At 35.0% G+C, this 16,596-nt stretch overlaps 1 pseudogene; it reads right to left on the reverse strand.

Moving 5' to 3' along the window:
- Window positions 1-13,756: 13,756 nt before the first annotated feature.
- LOC125113372 (olfactory receptor 5H8-like) lies at window positions 13,757-14,684 on the reverse strand (annotated as a pseudogene).
- Between the last annotated feature and the right edge of the window lie 1,912 nt (window positions 14,685-16,596).

The raw sequence follows: 16,596 nt of genomic DNA on the forward strand, positions 1-16,596 counted from the left end.
TGTGGAAATCAGTAAGGAGGTTTCTTTAATAACTAAAAATAGAGCTACCATATTACCTAGCAGTCCCAGAATCCTAGCCATGGGCATATATCCCAAGAAAAATATAATTCAGAAAGATACATGCCCTCCAGGGGTCGCTGCAGCAATATTTACAACAGTCAACACATGTTAGCAACCTTAAAGTCCATTAACAGAGGAATGGGTAAAGAAGATGTGGTGTGCGTATGTGTGTATCTTTTGTGGTGTGAGTGTTCACACACACACACACACACACACACAGTACACACAATGTAACAATATTCAGCCATAGAAAATAATGCAATAATGTCATTTGCATCAACATGGATAGACATAGAAAGTATCATACTGAGTGAAGTTAAGTCAGGCAGAGTAAGACAAATATCATATCATTCATATGTGGAATATAAAAAATCAAACAAATGAACTTATTTACAAAACAGGAACAGACACACAGACTTTGAAAACAAAGTTATGGTTACCTCTCTCATAAAGATGAGGAAGGTTTTGAGAAAGGATGGGGAGTTTGGGATTGGCATATACAAACTATTGTGCATGGAATAGATGGTTAACTGTACAGGAAACTCTACTCAATATTCTGTCATAAGCTATATGAAAAAAATCTGGAAAAGGATGGATGTGTGTATATGTATAACTGAATCACTTTCCTGTACAGCACAAATTACCAAAACATTGTAAATCAAATGTACACTAATAAAACTTTCTAAAATGGAGAAAAAGAGGGTTCCTTGGTGGAAGAGTAGGTTAAGGATCCAGGATAGTTAATGCTATGGCTCAAATTCATTCCCTGGCCTGAGAACTTCCCCATGCTGCAGCTGTGGCCAAAAAGAAAGAAAAAAAGTTAATTAAAAAATAAAATTAAGAAATAAGTGTAGGGGATTATAGCTTAATCTGGAATAATTAAAACACAAATGATTAATCCAGAAGAAGTCAAGATAAGAGACAATAATGGGACAAATAAAAATATAACAATAGACATAAAATCCAAAAAGAGTGAAATGGCACAACACTGAGGAGAATGGAATAGAGAATACAAGGTTTCCGGATAGTCATTAGTATTTACTGCATGTAGAGAAACAGAAAATTTTTCATGTAGATCATTATAATAAACTATTTGAAAAGAGAGGAGAGGGAGGATTTAGGAAGAGAAAGGAAACAGGAGAAGTAGAAAGAAGTTCAAGTGGGTGAAAAGATCATAAAATGGAGGAAAAGAAGTAGGCAGAAAATAACAGAAACATAGATGGATAAGTGTAGAAATACAAGCCACAGAAGAGAAGTAAATATATATCAGAGTAAGTCCAAAGATGGTGAAGAAGGAAAGCTCAAATGTAGAAAATAAGTCTTTATCTTAATCTTGGTTTTCATTTAAAGTTTTCAATGTTGGGAATCCTTTTTTTTCTTTTATTCAAAGTGCTAAGTTCATTTTTCTATGGAATTTGTGTATGAAAAATATTTTCATTTTAAAATTTACCTTAGAAACTTTGTATTTGTCATAAAGTTTACTTCCACTTCTGGAAAATTCTTTCCATATTTAAAAGTTGCTTTATCTTTATTATTAGTGTAATTAGAGCTAATTTTCTCTAGAAATCCTCCTGGTTTTATTCGAGAGCAATTTTTTTATATTAGTTTTTTTTTAGCAGAATAAAATGGAGCCAAACACTGGATCCTAATTCAGGCAATATAGATAACCAACATAACTGCAGTTGTTCAGCATATTTTCATTTGGAATGGACTTTGTTCCTTGAAATCCAAAATCACTAATTAAAAATTCTCAAATTCAATAAGTGTGTGAGTTCTTCAGAAATGCTGTAAAGAGCAATGAAGTGACATTTTTTGTTTACTTCTTGCAGCATATATATAAAATGTTCAATGAAATTATCATCAGAAATGTGCAAAAGATACAGGGGTTAATATGAAAGTGACTGATCTTAGATGCTTTACTCAGAGTATGATCATTTAAATAGAATGGATCTTTCCTTAAGACTAACCAGAGGGATTTCTTTTTTAGAAATCACTATGAACTGATATTTAAATGCAGTTTAAGTTGATTAATGTTCCAACTCATGAAAACTTATAACTCATTATAGTTATGTTAACAGATAATAAAACATTGTTTAAGGAAATAATTGTGTTACAGTATAGGCATTAAATTAAAATATATTGATTATTCACTATTTGTTTTCCATATTCATCTGTCCTTATGGGCATCTTGTAAATCCAGCCTAAAATTATTATGAAATATATAGTATTTTATCTTTGTTTATAAACATAATAAATATTATAGAATCTTTTCTCTTACCCATTTTATAAAAAGTTGAGAAAATTCTTCAAAGTGTTAAGCTTTCTAAAGTAGAAAAAAATACACCAGCAAAGAAATGAGAATAACAAATGTAGCAGTTCTTTAGACACTGATTCATTTCAGAGGCTTTATTTACCAAGCTCAGGAAAATGCTGTTTATATAAATTTTCCTGAAAACCAAGAGTCAACAAATTGTAAAACTGTGTGCTTTTTTCCTGCAGAGGAAGGAGTAAAGAACTTAAATCCCCTAATAGTACCCAAGAATTCCCTTTAGGACAAAACCAAGTGGTTCCTCTGGGCATTGGAGATTTGAACATATAGGAGTCCAGGTTGTCCCACAGAGTATTACAGATGCTGAAATCATAAATATCAAGTCATTGTAGATTTGTTTTTAACAGTTGAAATCAACCTAATTTTAGCTGTAAAATGTTCCTTTTAGTGCCTTAATTAGTATGATATTGTCTAAGTTAATCATGATTTTAATGAGGCCAAAGTTCTAGAGACAATCCCATAAAAGTACTTTTCATGCAAAGTGCAGCTCATAGTTCAGAAGTACTCCTAACTTCCACTTTAAGCTGAAATCAGATAAAAGATCTTTCTAAGAAAATGTTGGTGGGATATGGGGGGCAAAGGGAAATCAAATACAAAGAACCTCAATGGTTCTCAATGGTGCCTAGATCAGTGCTTCAAAATTTTTAATGCCTATGAATCTCCTTGAAGATCTTATTTAAATGCATAAATTCAGATTATGTTTTATAGGACTGGGTGAGGCCTGTGGGTCTTGTGAACACTTGCCTAACACAGGATCTTCATCATTGAATGAAGGGCCTAGAATATCACAGGATATCAATCATTGGAGTAACATAAAATGGAATGTAAGAAGTACAAATTATTGTCAGGAAGTACAAGATACAAGGATGTAACTTGCAACACAGAGAATACCAATATTTTATAACTTCATATGGCATATTATCAAAAAAATATGGAACCACTCTGTTGTATAGCTAAATCTGATATATTTGCTTTTTAGGGTCACTCTTGAAACATATGGAAGTTTCCAGGCTTGGGGTCAAATCAGAGCTGCAACTGCCAGCCTATGCCACAGCCACAGCAAGATGGGATCTGAGTCACATCTGTGATCTACAGCACAGCTCATGGCCATGCCAGATCCTTAACCCACTGAGTGAAGTGATGGATAGAACCTGCATCGTCATGGATACTAGTCAGGTTCATTACCACTGAGCCACAATGGGAACTCCTAAGAATCTTTGTTGCCTTTGCTTCTCACATGATATCTCATTAGTTCATTACTTTATTGACATAATAATGTTTGGTTAGCAGTGATTCCATACTTACTGGTAATACATATGCATGACAGTTGTGTGGAAAATAAACTCAACAAAAATTCAGATGATTTTAATTCAGTGAAATTCTCAGGGGGCCAGTGATAAAGAATATGTTTAGGTATCCTTTAATATGAAAGATAATGATTTGAGTCTGCCCCCAACTGCAACTGAAAAGATGCACAATACCTAGTGGGCCCTGTGGATTTTATAGACAACACTGTCTTCCTTTGGTATGTTATTCCATGTCATTTACCTAGTGGCCAGATAAACTGCTAGTTTTGAGTGGGGCTCAAACAAGAGACGGCTTTTTGACAAGTGTAGACTGTTTTTCAAGCTATTCTGTCACTTGGGCCATATAATCTAACAGATCAATGGCACTTGAAGTTTCATCGGCACACAGGAAGGTTGTTTGGAGCTATTAGTGGATTTCCATAGGTGGACCACAGTGCAGGCCCTTAGAATACTGGAGGAAAGCTCTACCACTTCTGTGGGTAAATGCTGCCCTTTTGAGAAATAGCTATTGGCCTTCCACTGGCCCTTTGTTTAGACTGAATGCAAACACATGGGACCACTAATTTCCAGTGGTACTTGAGCTACCTTTACAAACTGAGTGTTTTTGTTCCACCAAGTAATAAATTTGGGAATACATACAAGCATCCCTTTATCAAATGGAACACATATAAACATGGTCAAGTCTGAAAACTCCTAAAGGTACAAGTAGTAAAGTGAAAGAAGTGGCCCAAACACTCAAGGTCCTTGCTCCTGAAACAGTGTCTTCTCTCTCATAGCCTATATCTATATCTGTTTTAAGATTTCTTTATGATTAAAAAAAAGATAGAGGAAAAGAAGAATTGGGATGGAGGAAATCACATTTGGGAAGAAGTCACTTAAGATGGCATACAGATCTAAACAAGATGTTAAAAAAATACATCAATATCATTCAATGTGGGGAAGGAAAGTAAGAAAATCTAGGTTATTTTTATGACTTTAATGATGTGTTTGAGCCTATGGCTATCAGGCAAAAGAAAACAGATATAGGAAGGACTTAACATACTTAAAAAACAGGGCAAACACAAATCAAAACAGAACATTACATTCATAAAAAGTGAAAAGAAAAGGAATCAAGCATAAAATGAATGGAAACCATCCAACCAAAAAAAAAAAAAAACGAAAATAAGAGAAACAGAATCAACTTGAAAACAAGATTTAAAATGGCAATAAATATATATCTATCAATAATCACTTTAAATGTCAATGAACTGAATGCTCCAATCAATATACACAGAGTGGATGAGTGGATAAAAAAGCAAAAACCCTCAATCTGCTACCTACAAGAAACTCACCTTAGAGTAAAGGACACATATAGATTGAAAGTGAGGGGATGGGAAAAGATATTTCATGCCAATGGACAAGACAGGAAAGCAGGAGTTGCAATACTCACATCAGACAAAATAGACTTTAAAAAGAAGGCTGTAAAGAAAGACAAAGAAGGAATATTTAATCATCAAAGGATCCATTCAAGAAGAGGATATTCCAACCATCAATATATATCTCCCTAATATAGGAGCACCCAGATACCTACAACAAATACTAGCAGACATAAAAGGAGAAACTGATGGGAATACAATCATAGTAGGGGACATTAACACCCCACTCACATCAATGGAAAGATCATCTAGACAGAAAATCAATAAGGCAAGAGAGATCCTGAAGGACACAATAGAAAAGTTAGAATTATTTTATACTTTCATGAGATTACATCCAAAAAAAATCATAATATACATTCTTCTCAAGTACACATGGAACATTCTCAAGGATGGATCACATCCTAGAGCGCAAAGATAACATCAATAAATTTAAGAGTATCGAAATGATTTCAGGTTTCTTCTCTGAGCACAATGGCATGAAACTAGAAATCACCCACAGGAAGAGAAATGAGAAAAAAACAAACTACATGGAGGCTAAACAACATGCTGCTAAAAAACAAGTGGGTCAATGAGGAAATCAAGAAGGAAATTAAAACATACCTCAAGACAAAGGATAATGAAGACAAAATCATTCCAAATCTGTGGAATGCCACAAAGCAGTACTTAGAGGGAAATTCATAGTAACACAGGCCTTCCTCAAAAAAAGAGAAAAATCTCAAATCTACAACTTAACCCACCACCAAAATGAATTAGAAAAAGAACAACAAAGAAACCCTAATGTCAGCAGAAGGAAGGCAATCACAAAATCAAAGAGGAAATCAATACAATAGAGACAAAAAATGGAAGAAATCAATAAAACCAAGAGATGGTTCTTTGAAAAGGTAAACAAAATTGACAAACTTCTGGCTAGACTCACCAAGAAGAGGAGAGAAAGAACCCAAATAAAATAAGAAAAAAAGAAGTCACAACAGATAACAAACAATGAGAGAATCCCATGAAAAACTGTATGCTGACAAATTTGACAACCTAACATAAATTGAAAACTTTCTAGAGACTTATAGCCTGCCACAAACTGAATCAAGAAAAAATAGACCAACTGAACAAACCGATCCCTAGAAATGAAATTGAATACATCATAAAAACACTCCCTACAAATAAAAGTCTAGGACCGGATGGCTTCACAGGTGAATTCTACCAAACATACAAAGAGGAACTTGTGCCCATCCTCCTTAAACTTTTTCAAAACGTTGAAGAAGAAGGAACATTCCTAAAGACATTCTATGATTCCACCATCACCCTCATTCCAAAACCACACAAAGATACCACCAAAAAAGAAAACTATAGGCAAATATCTTTGATGAATATAGATGCAAAAATTCTCAACAAAATTTTAGCCAAGTGAATCCAACATATAAAAAAGATCATACACCAAGACCAGGTGGGATTCATCCCCAGTTCACAAGGATGATTCAAGATAATGCAAATTAATCAACTGCATTTACCACATGAAAAAAAGAAAAGTCAAACTTCACATGATCAACTCTATAGATGTAGAAAAAGCATTTGACAAAGTTCAACATCCATTTATGATAAAGATTCTTACCTAAGTGGGTGTAGAGGGAACATACCTCAACAAGGTAAAAGCCATTTATTACAAACCTGCAGCAAATATAATACTCAATGGAGAAAAGCTGAAAGCCTTCCCACTTAAACCTGGAACAAGACAAGGATGCCCACTCTCACCACTGCAATTCAGCATAGTATTGGAAGTCCTAGCCACAGCAATCAGACAAACAAAAGAAAGAAAAGGCATCCAAATAGGAAGAGAACAGGTGAAACTGTCACTGTACGCAGATGACATGGTACTATATAAAGAAAACCTTCTGAGTTCACATCATGGCTCAGTGGTTAATGAATACGACTAGGAATGAGGAGGTTGTGGGTTTGATCCCTGTCCTCGCTCAGCAGGATAAGGATCCGGCAATGCCTTGAGCTATGGTGTAGGTCACAGACACAGCTCGGATCAGGTGATGATGTGGCTGGCAGCTACATCTCCGATTAGACCGCTAGCCTGTGAACATCCATATGCACCAGGTGTGGCCCTAGAAAAGACAAAAAAAAAATTAAAAAAAGGAAACTCTCAAGGACACTACTTTAACTGATAAACAAATTCAGCAAAGTAGCAGAATATAAGATTAACATTCAGATATCAACCACATTTCTGTTTGCTAACAATGAAATATTCTAAAAGGAATACAACAATAAAATACCTTTAAAATTTCACCCCCCAAAATCAAATACCTGGTAATACACCTGACCGAGGAGGTGAAGGGCTTATACCTGAGAACAATAAAACATTAATCAAGGAAATTAAAGAGATGTAAAGAAATAGAAAGATATTCCATGTGCCAGGGTTGAAACCAATAATAATATAAAAATGGCCATACTACACTAAAGCAACTTACAGATTCAATGTAATCCCTATCAAATTACCCATGATATTTACACAGAACTTCAACAAACAATCCAAAAATTTGTATGGAACCACAGTAGTCCCAGAATTGCCAAAGCAATTCTGAGGAACAAAAACCAAGCAGGAGGCATAACTCTCCCAGACTTCAGGCAATATTGCAAAGCCACAGTCATCAAGACAGTGTGGTACTGGTATCAAACAGACAGACTGAGCAATGGAAGAGAGGAAAGAACCCAGCAATAGACCCCAACACCTGTAGTCAATTTATCTTTGACAAAGGAGGCAAGAACATAAATTGGGAAAAAAGTCTATTCAGCAAGAATTGCTGGGAAACCTGGACAGCTACATGCAAATCAGTGAAACTAGAACACACCCTTACACCATACACCAAAATTAACTCCAAATGGCTGAAAGACTTAAATATAAAACAAGACACCATCAAACTCCTGGAAGAGAACATAGGCAAAACATTCTCTGACATCAACCTCATGAATATTTTCTCAGGTCAGTCTCCCAAAGCAATAGAAATAAAAGCAAAGATAACTCAATGGGACCTAATCAAACTGAGAAGCTTTTGCACAGCAAAGGAAACCAAAAAGAAACCAAAAAGACAACTTACAGAATGGGAGATGATAGTTTCAAAAGATGAAACTGACAAGGGCTTAATATCTAAAATATATCAACAGCTTACACAACTCAACATCAAAAAAAGCCAACAGCCCAACTGAGAAATGGTCAAAGACCTGAATAGACACATCTCCAAGGAAGATGTACAGATGGCCAACAAGCACATGAAAAAAATGCTCAACATCACTGATTATTAGAGAAATGCAAATCAAAAGTACCATGAGATACCACCTCATGCCTGTCAGAATGGCCATCACTAACAAGTCCTCAAATCACAAATGCTGGAGCGTGTGTGTAGAAAAGGGAACCCTCCTGCACTCTGGGTAGGAATGTAAGCTAGTTCAACCACTGTGGAGAACATATGGAGATACCTTAGAAATCTATACATAGAACAACCGTATGATCCAGAAATCCTACTCTTGGGCATATAACTGGAGAAAACTTTCCTTAAAAAGACACAAGCACTTGCATGTTTGTTACAGCACTATTCGCAATAGCCAAGACGTGGAAACAACCCAAATGTTTATCACTAGACAATTGGATTAGGAAGATGTGGTATATATACACAGTGGAATGCTACTCAGCCATCAAAAAGAACCAAATAATGCCATTTGCAGCAACATGAATGGAACTAGGGATTCTCATACTCAGTGTAGTAAGTCAGAAAGAGACAGACATGGATTAGCAATGAGATCCTGCTGTATAGCACTAAGAACTATATCTAGTCATTTATGGCGGAGCATGATAATGGGAGAAAAAAGAATGTGCACTTGTATTTGTAAAACGGTCACCATGCTGTACAGTAGTAAAAAAATTGTATTGGGAAAATAACAATTAAAAAATTTTGAATGAAAGAGACATAAAAATACCATATGGTATCGCTTATATCTGGAATCTAATATAGGGCACAAATTAAACTTTCCACAGAAAAGAAAATCATGGACTTGGAGAATAGACTTGTGGTTGCCAAGGTTGGGGGGAGGGGAGTGGGATGGATTGGGAGCTTGGGGTTAAAAGATGCAGACTATTGCCTTTGGAATGGGTTAGCAATGAGATCCTGCTGTAGCACTGGATACTATGTCTAGTCACTTATGATGGAGCATGATAATGTGAGAAAAAAGAATGTATACATGTATCTATAATTGGGATACCATGCGATACAGTAGAAAAAAAATAATGTATTGAGGAAATCAAAGAAAAAAATAAGAATTGTGGCTCTCAAATTTAAAAGGAAAGTCAGAATGACTGGAAGTCTTGTAGAAACATTGATACCTCTGTCTTTAGAGTTTCTGATTCAGCAACCTTGATACTGTTAAGTTGGGACAACACTTTCAGAACCAACATTCTAATATAATTAGTCAAACAGATTTTTTATAATATCAAGATATATAGAGCTCAGTCAAATGGAGTTTTTAATGCATCCTCTATCCCCTACTTAAACAATAATGCCCAAATCTTTGTTTTGTCCTTTCCTCCCAATTCTGAGCAGGTGAATGTAGATTTCAATGAGAAATCTGTTTCAAAGAATGAAGTACTGTAGACCTTTTTATCTCTTAAGTATGACAACCACAATTTTAAAACAAAAACAGCAAAAGAAAGCCTGGACCAAGGATATTGTGACATATTTCTAATACACATCTAATAGCAATGATGTGTAGAATACTAAGACAGTTAATAAGGAGTTCTGTTAAGTCCAAGGATGGTTGTTTTGTCAGAGCATTTACTTCATGGACTAATAATCAATAACTGGAGTATTTGTTCTAGTGAGAACAAAATACTTTCCTTCTGTGATGGAAATTGTCCAAGATCATTAATTTGCTACCAAGTAGGTGGTTGATTACTCCAATGAATAGTGCTATATGACTTAGTGTATATTAGATTTTAACATATTTCTAATATACAACTTTGAAAAGGATTTTGCCCTAGCTATTCCAAAAGTCAGACTTTTAGAAAAACAGTTCAAGATTTATTGGTGTTTTTTTTTCCCTAAACCTAATTACTTTTTAACACAGTCTGGCAATTTTGTCAGCAGTCTTCTTTTTTAAAATTTAATATGTGTTATAGTTGGTTTATATTGTCACATCAATTTCTGCTGCACAGTATAGTGACCCAGTCATACACATGTATACTTTCTTTTTGTCATACATTCCATCATCTTCTATCCCAAGAGATTGGATATAGTACCCCCAACTTTCTGAAGAGTAAAAAATATATTGTAGGGTAATGAGAAAAACGTATATACATGTCTGTAAGGACATAGGAGCTAAGAATTTTTTAAGATCTTCAAGTAAAGAAAATGAATACACTATCATAAAAAAGAGTGTTTCAGGTGTATTATTTGTAATTGGTTTAATCCAACATCACCAGTCTTCCAGACAATGAGTGGAGCCAACATTGTGATATCCTCTGAACATCCATGTGTCAATTAGATAGTACACAAGTATTTCATAGTTTCTTTTTAAAGGATTGGGCAATTAGAATTCATCTTGTCTAAAAAGTGGGCTTTGCACAGATGTACATTTTACTTCTTTCCCAATATGGACTAAAATGGAAAAATAATGTACAAAATGAACTAAGGATTTTGGTGAATTTCTGGAAAGGGTAAAGTAGTTGGCTTTATACTGAAGGACAGATCAGAGCAGAGGAAGCAGACATGCAAAAGAGCAGGCTGAAGAGTGATCTGAGTGTCTAAGAGGCACGCTCTGGTCTGCTCTAGTGTAACACATCCTAAAGTAAGACTTGGCAAGTAACAAGCCTCACTCATACACTCAGAGCTTGACTTCAATGTTAACATTCAAAGAAAAAAAGCCAATTAGGACTACAGGCTTTATGATGGCAGAATAAATACAAACTAGTAGCTTATATTATCAATCTAGATTTTAAGTCACAGCAATACATAAGCAAGAAAAATCTAGATAATTGACAGGAAATTATCAGAAAAAAAAATGGTATTGTTACACAAAACCAAAAATCAACAAACTACAGACATATGGGATAACACGAATTCTCTAGGACATGAATTCTCGAGGATGAAAGAATAAGAGCAGATGGATTCTTATCCAATCACCCCTTTCCCAGAGATTGGAAATACTTTGTCATATTTTCTACGAGGAGCTAAACCTAGTGATCAGAACAAGAAGAATTACTCACTATGATTGTATGATACTTGTAATTGTCATAAAACAATCTTAAGAAGATGAGCTTCAGCAACCATTCAAGGCCCAGTAATCTTCCTGGGTTCATTACAATCTTATAAAATGTTGATGTATCTCACTGCATTCTATGTATTTGTGCTGTGAGATTTTCTAAATTTCATAAATATTTCACAAGCACCTATTTAGAACCTAATGTGTTAAAGCCACTCTGCTATGTATAGCAAAAAGAGGAATAGTACTAGGATTTCTAATTTATAATCTAAAAGGAGGTTATAGGCAAAAATAAGTATTATGTAAGCCCAACTGTGATCTCTAAGAAGAATAACTAACCTTACAAATATTTCATTTCAGTGCACATTCCCACATTTTAGGTAATCTAGAAATGCATCACTGAAGTTCTGAAACATAGACTGTGATGAAAGGATATCATTTGAGTTGTAAACAGGTATGGGATATTTGCAGGGGCTAAGGAGATGGTGGATAGATTCTCTGTGGAGAGACCCATATGAGGAAAAGGATGAAGCTGAGGAATGAGATGTGGTCAGTGTCTTTCAGTAGATCATTTTGAATATAGGGCAGAATTCATTAGGAGAAATAGGAGGGAAGAGACTTCAGAGTGAAGATGATGTTTGTTTGAAAGGACCTCAAATTATGTAAGAGTGAACAAATGCTGGGTGAGGAAGATTGAGATAGACTTAGGGTATATATGTATGTAATATGAATATGCACATGGACAAATGAACATATGTTTATGTATGTATACAGAGCTAGATGTGCGTATACTGTGTATCCACATGACACAGTAGCAATGAAAATGATGAGAATCCACTTAAAGTTATTTAAGAGTGATTCGATGTAATCTGAATTTATTTACAAGGAGTATTCTGGCAGCTGTGTTGGGAAGTAAGAATCAACTAAATGAAGGGGATGAGTAACTATAATTCTGCAAATCACAGAGGTAGGTAGGTATGAAAGTGAAGGTCACAGTGGTAACAGTAAGAATGTACCTAGAGGAGTTCCCCTCATGGCTCAGGTGTTAACGAATCTGACTAGGAACCATGAGGTTGTGGGTTCAATCCCTGGCCTTGCTCAGTGGGTTAAGGATCCAGCATTGCCATGAGCTGTGGTGTACGTTGCAGACACGGCTCAGATCCCACGTTGCCATGGCTCTGGTATAGGCTGGTGGCTACAGCTCCGATTCAACTCCTGGCCTGGGAGCCTCCATATGCAATGCGAGCAGCCCAAGAAATGTCAAAAAGACAAAAAAAAAAAAGTACCTAGAATCGGCAGTGAGACAATAGAAAGTGTAGACCTGAATAGACCTGAAGATGCACTACTCATTATTCTTAGAGTAAAGAGTGTGATGAAAATTAACATTTAAGGACTTTAGGGAAGAAACCTTCAAACTCTTCTTCATTGTCATGTATTTCCTAGCCACCCACTGAGCACTATGATATATCATCTTAACAAAATTTGAACTTTGGTAATGTGTATTTAAAGCACCTTGTTGTCAACCACACATTCAATAACTATTACTGATCACTAATTTCTTTATCTTACGAGCTTCATTTTGTTAATTCTAGGAAGATTGACCATTTTTCTCCTCTTCTGCCATTTCCCTTTTCTTCTTGATACCTATCCAGTTTACATCTTCAGTCTAATCTGTTGGCTTTCTGAATTAGTGAAATTTGTCAGATTGACCTACAACATACAAACACAGCTAGAAAGGACATTACAGAAATCATACACAGTGAGAGGCAACTCACCTCTTGCCTTTTCTCTAAGAAACACACTAAAGTAAGAGCATTTCTTACAGTATAGCTATTTTCATTGCCTTAACTTGCATGTCATTTTGCCCTCATTGATTTCCTGTTTGTATTTATTTCTCTATGTGGTATGGTGTAATCCCCACAAGAAGTGAAATTTATCATTCCCCAAATAACATGGACTATAAGACTGTTTGATGGGTAGCATATTTCCAGGAAATTGCCTCTACCCACTTAAATATAAACTGCCTTCATGTGGAGTTAAAGGTTATATGAGTCTCTTGGCTGTTTGACTGTATAAATATCAAAGACATCATAAGCAAGTATTGTTCAGAGGAACAGCACTATATCAGTACTTATTGTATTTATAAATCCAAATTGAATGGCATACAGGTCTATAAAATATTTTCATTCCTGTGTTATGTTCTAATTATTTTAGTATGATATAAACACATAAGATGTGGTTGTTTTAAGGAATTTATTAGGTACTAACATCTTAAGTCAATAAAAGAATAAGACAACTATAAATTCAAACACTTTGGACAATAATCAACACATAGCAACATCTAATCTGCACAATGTTGCATTGTTTTAATGAAAGGATAACATATATCGGTATGAAATCTAAACATTTCTCTTTAACAATTTTGTCAGTGAATCTATGACCTTCTTGTTTCTCAGGCTGTAGATAAATGGATTTAAGAAAGGAATTATGACAGCATAAATAAAGAGTCCATCATATCTCGATAATTTTCTTGCGCAGTTCCAGAGAACACATATGTGAAGAGAAGAGGCCCATAGTATAAAGAGACAGATAGGAGGTGGGCTCCACAGGTGGAGAAGGCCTTCCTTATGCCTTGCATGGACTTCTTTTTAATATTGTAAAGAGAACATGTGTATAAGAGGCAAGAACAACAGAAATGGTGAATACCTGTATTATCCCAGGGAAGATGAATACCATCAGATAGTTAATGGAAGGGTCAGTACAGGATATCCTAAACAGTGGCATAATGTCACAGTAAAAGTGATGTATGATGATGGAATTACAGAAAGTTAATCTGAGTAAAAAAAAGTTATGAATTATAGCATGAGACAGACGACATAAAAATGACAAAATTAACAGCCAGATACGTAGTCTATTGGTCATAATCACTGGATACAGTAATGGTTTGCATATGGCCACATAGCGATCATATGCCATAGTCACCAACATAAAACATTCCGTGGTTGCACAGACTGCAAAGGAAACAAGTTGTACAAAACATTCAGAGAAAGAGATCATTTTGCTCTTGGCAAAGAAGTTGACCAGCATGTTGGGGGTCACTGTGGATGATAACCAAGTATCCACAAAGGCCGAGTTCCCAAGGAATAAGTACATGGGGATGTGAAGGTGAGGGTCATTGCAGATGAGAGCAATCAGACCAAGGTTTCCAATGAGAGTGATGAGGTATATCATCAAGAAGAGCAGGAACAGGGGGATTTGCCACTCTGACTGATACTTACGTCCTGTGAGAACAAACTCTGTCAGTTCTGTTGCATTTTTTGTTTCCATATGCTTAATAGATGGCCTCTGAAATACAGTGTGATAAATTGAAAAATAGCACTGATCTATAATTTTAAAAATAAAATTTCATGAGGGTAATATAAATAAAAGCACAACATAGCCTGTATGCGTTTTATTCTATTTACTCTTACCAAAAATATAAAAAGTATTTGCAGAAATTGCTACACTTGAAAACTGTGATTATTTACAGGGATGGACAGATGTAGAAGAGAAGAAAGATATTCTGAACGTGAGCAAATTTATTGGAAAATTTTTGAATTAGGTAGAGAAGTTTTATGTTTAAGACGTGAAAGTAGTGTCAAAAGTAAGAGGTTAGAAGAACCTGGATTATATAATATATCGAATGCCATGTGAAGGATGTTGAACATTACTCTTTAAGGATAGGCATTCACTGAAAACTAAAACAGGGAGCAGCAGCATCACTTATTTTTGAAATTAAATATTTGGTTGTAGAAATAGGCTGCGGGGAGAAGAACCTGGTATCTGAAACACTACTCAGGACTGGGATTTTGTCTAGTGATTTCTAAACTAGATTACACATCAGAATTGTCTGGGGGAATTTTTGTCAAAATATAGATTCTGAGGTGTTACTGTAAAAATGGATTCAGTAGGTTATGAATGTTGTGTGCTAATATTCATGTTATAAATACTCCTCAGGTGATTAAAATGTATTTTAAATTCTTTGTGTAATATGATATTTAGAGTTTTTGAGGAAGACAAAGAGATCAAAATAAATTAGAATGTGAAGTCACTAGGATCAGATGACATATGAGATATGAAGGGTGTTTAGTAAAGGAGAGAGTGTAACTGGGTAGCTTGGAAGAGTAATCAGAAGTTGAGATTGAGAGCTCAGGTGCAGTATCCAGTTTTTGCAAGGAGCAATCACTGAACCACCAGATAACATAAACTTAGCAGTATCATTCAACAAGGGTTTAATAGAAATAATGACTTGGAAGTCACTGAGGTGGCTGAAATGCAGTATTATATGTAAATGTGAATAGAGCTGCAATGAACATGCAGGTGCATGTATCTTTTTCAAGAAATGTTTTGTCCGGCTATTTGCCCAAGAGGGGGATTTCTGGGTCATATGGAAGTTCTATGTATAGTTTTCTAATGTACCTCCACTTTTTTCCATAGTGGTTGAAACAGCTTACATTCCCACCAACAGTGTAGGAGGGTTCCCTTTTCTCCATACCCATTCCAGCATGTGTGATTTGAGGACATGTTAATGATGGCCATTCTGACTGGTGTGAGGCGGTATCTTGTGGTAGTTTTGAATTGCATTTCTCTAAAAATCAGGGATGTTGAGCATTTTTTCATGTGCTTGTTGGCCATCTGTATATTTTGAATGAAAATATTTTACTATTTCTTACACAAGTAACAATATGACCTAAATCTCTGAACCCCTTTAATTTGATTAATGTTCTAGTTCATCAAAACATATCCTATGGAGTCATTATGATTAATCTAATCAGATAATTATTTATCATTAAAGAGATAGTCCTAGAGATATTTTGCTTGTCCAGATTTTACTTATAATAATAAAATGTACAGATTATTCACTATTTTCCATTTTCAACTTGCCTTTTTTATGTCTTGTAAAGCAAGTCAAAATTATTATAAATTTAACACTATTTTAACTTTCCATTAAAAGTAATGAATATTATAGAAATATTTTTCTCTTACCAATATATATTAAAAAATTGTGGGTATCCTTTTGGCATTTGCTTTCTGAAGTCAAAAATATTACAAGAACACTGGAATACCAGTAACACAGGCAGCAATATTTTATTCACAAATTCATTTTGGAGGCTTCATTATCCAGGCTTAGGAAAAAGTTTACATGAATTTGTTTTGAATACAAGAGTCAACCAATTGTACAACTGTGTGATTTTGCCAG

The sequence above is a fragment of the Phacochoerus africanus genome, chromosome 1, assembly GCF_016906955.1.
Source record: "Phacochoerus africanus isolate WHEZ1 chromosome 1, ROS_Pafr_v1, whole genome shotgun sequence".
Classification (NCBI taxonomy): Eukaryota; Metazoa; Chordata; class Mammalia; order Artiodactyla; family Suidae; genus Phacochoerus; species Phacochoerus africanus.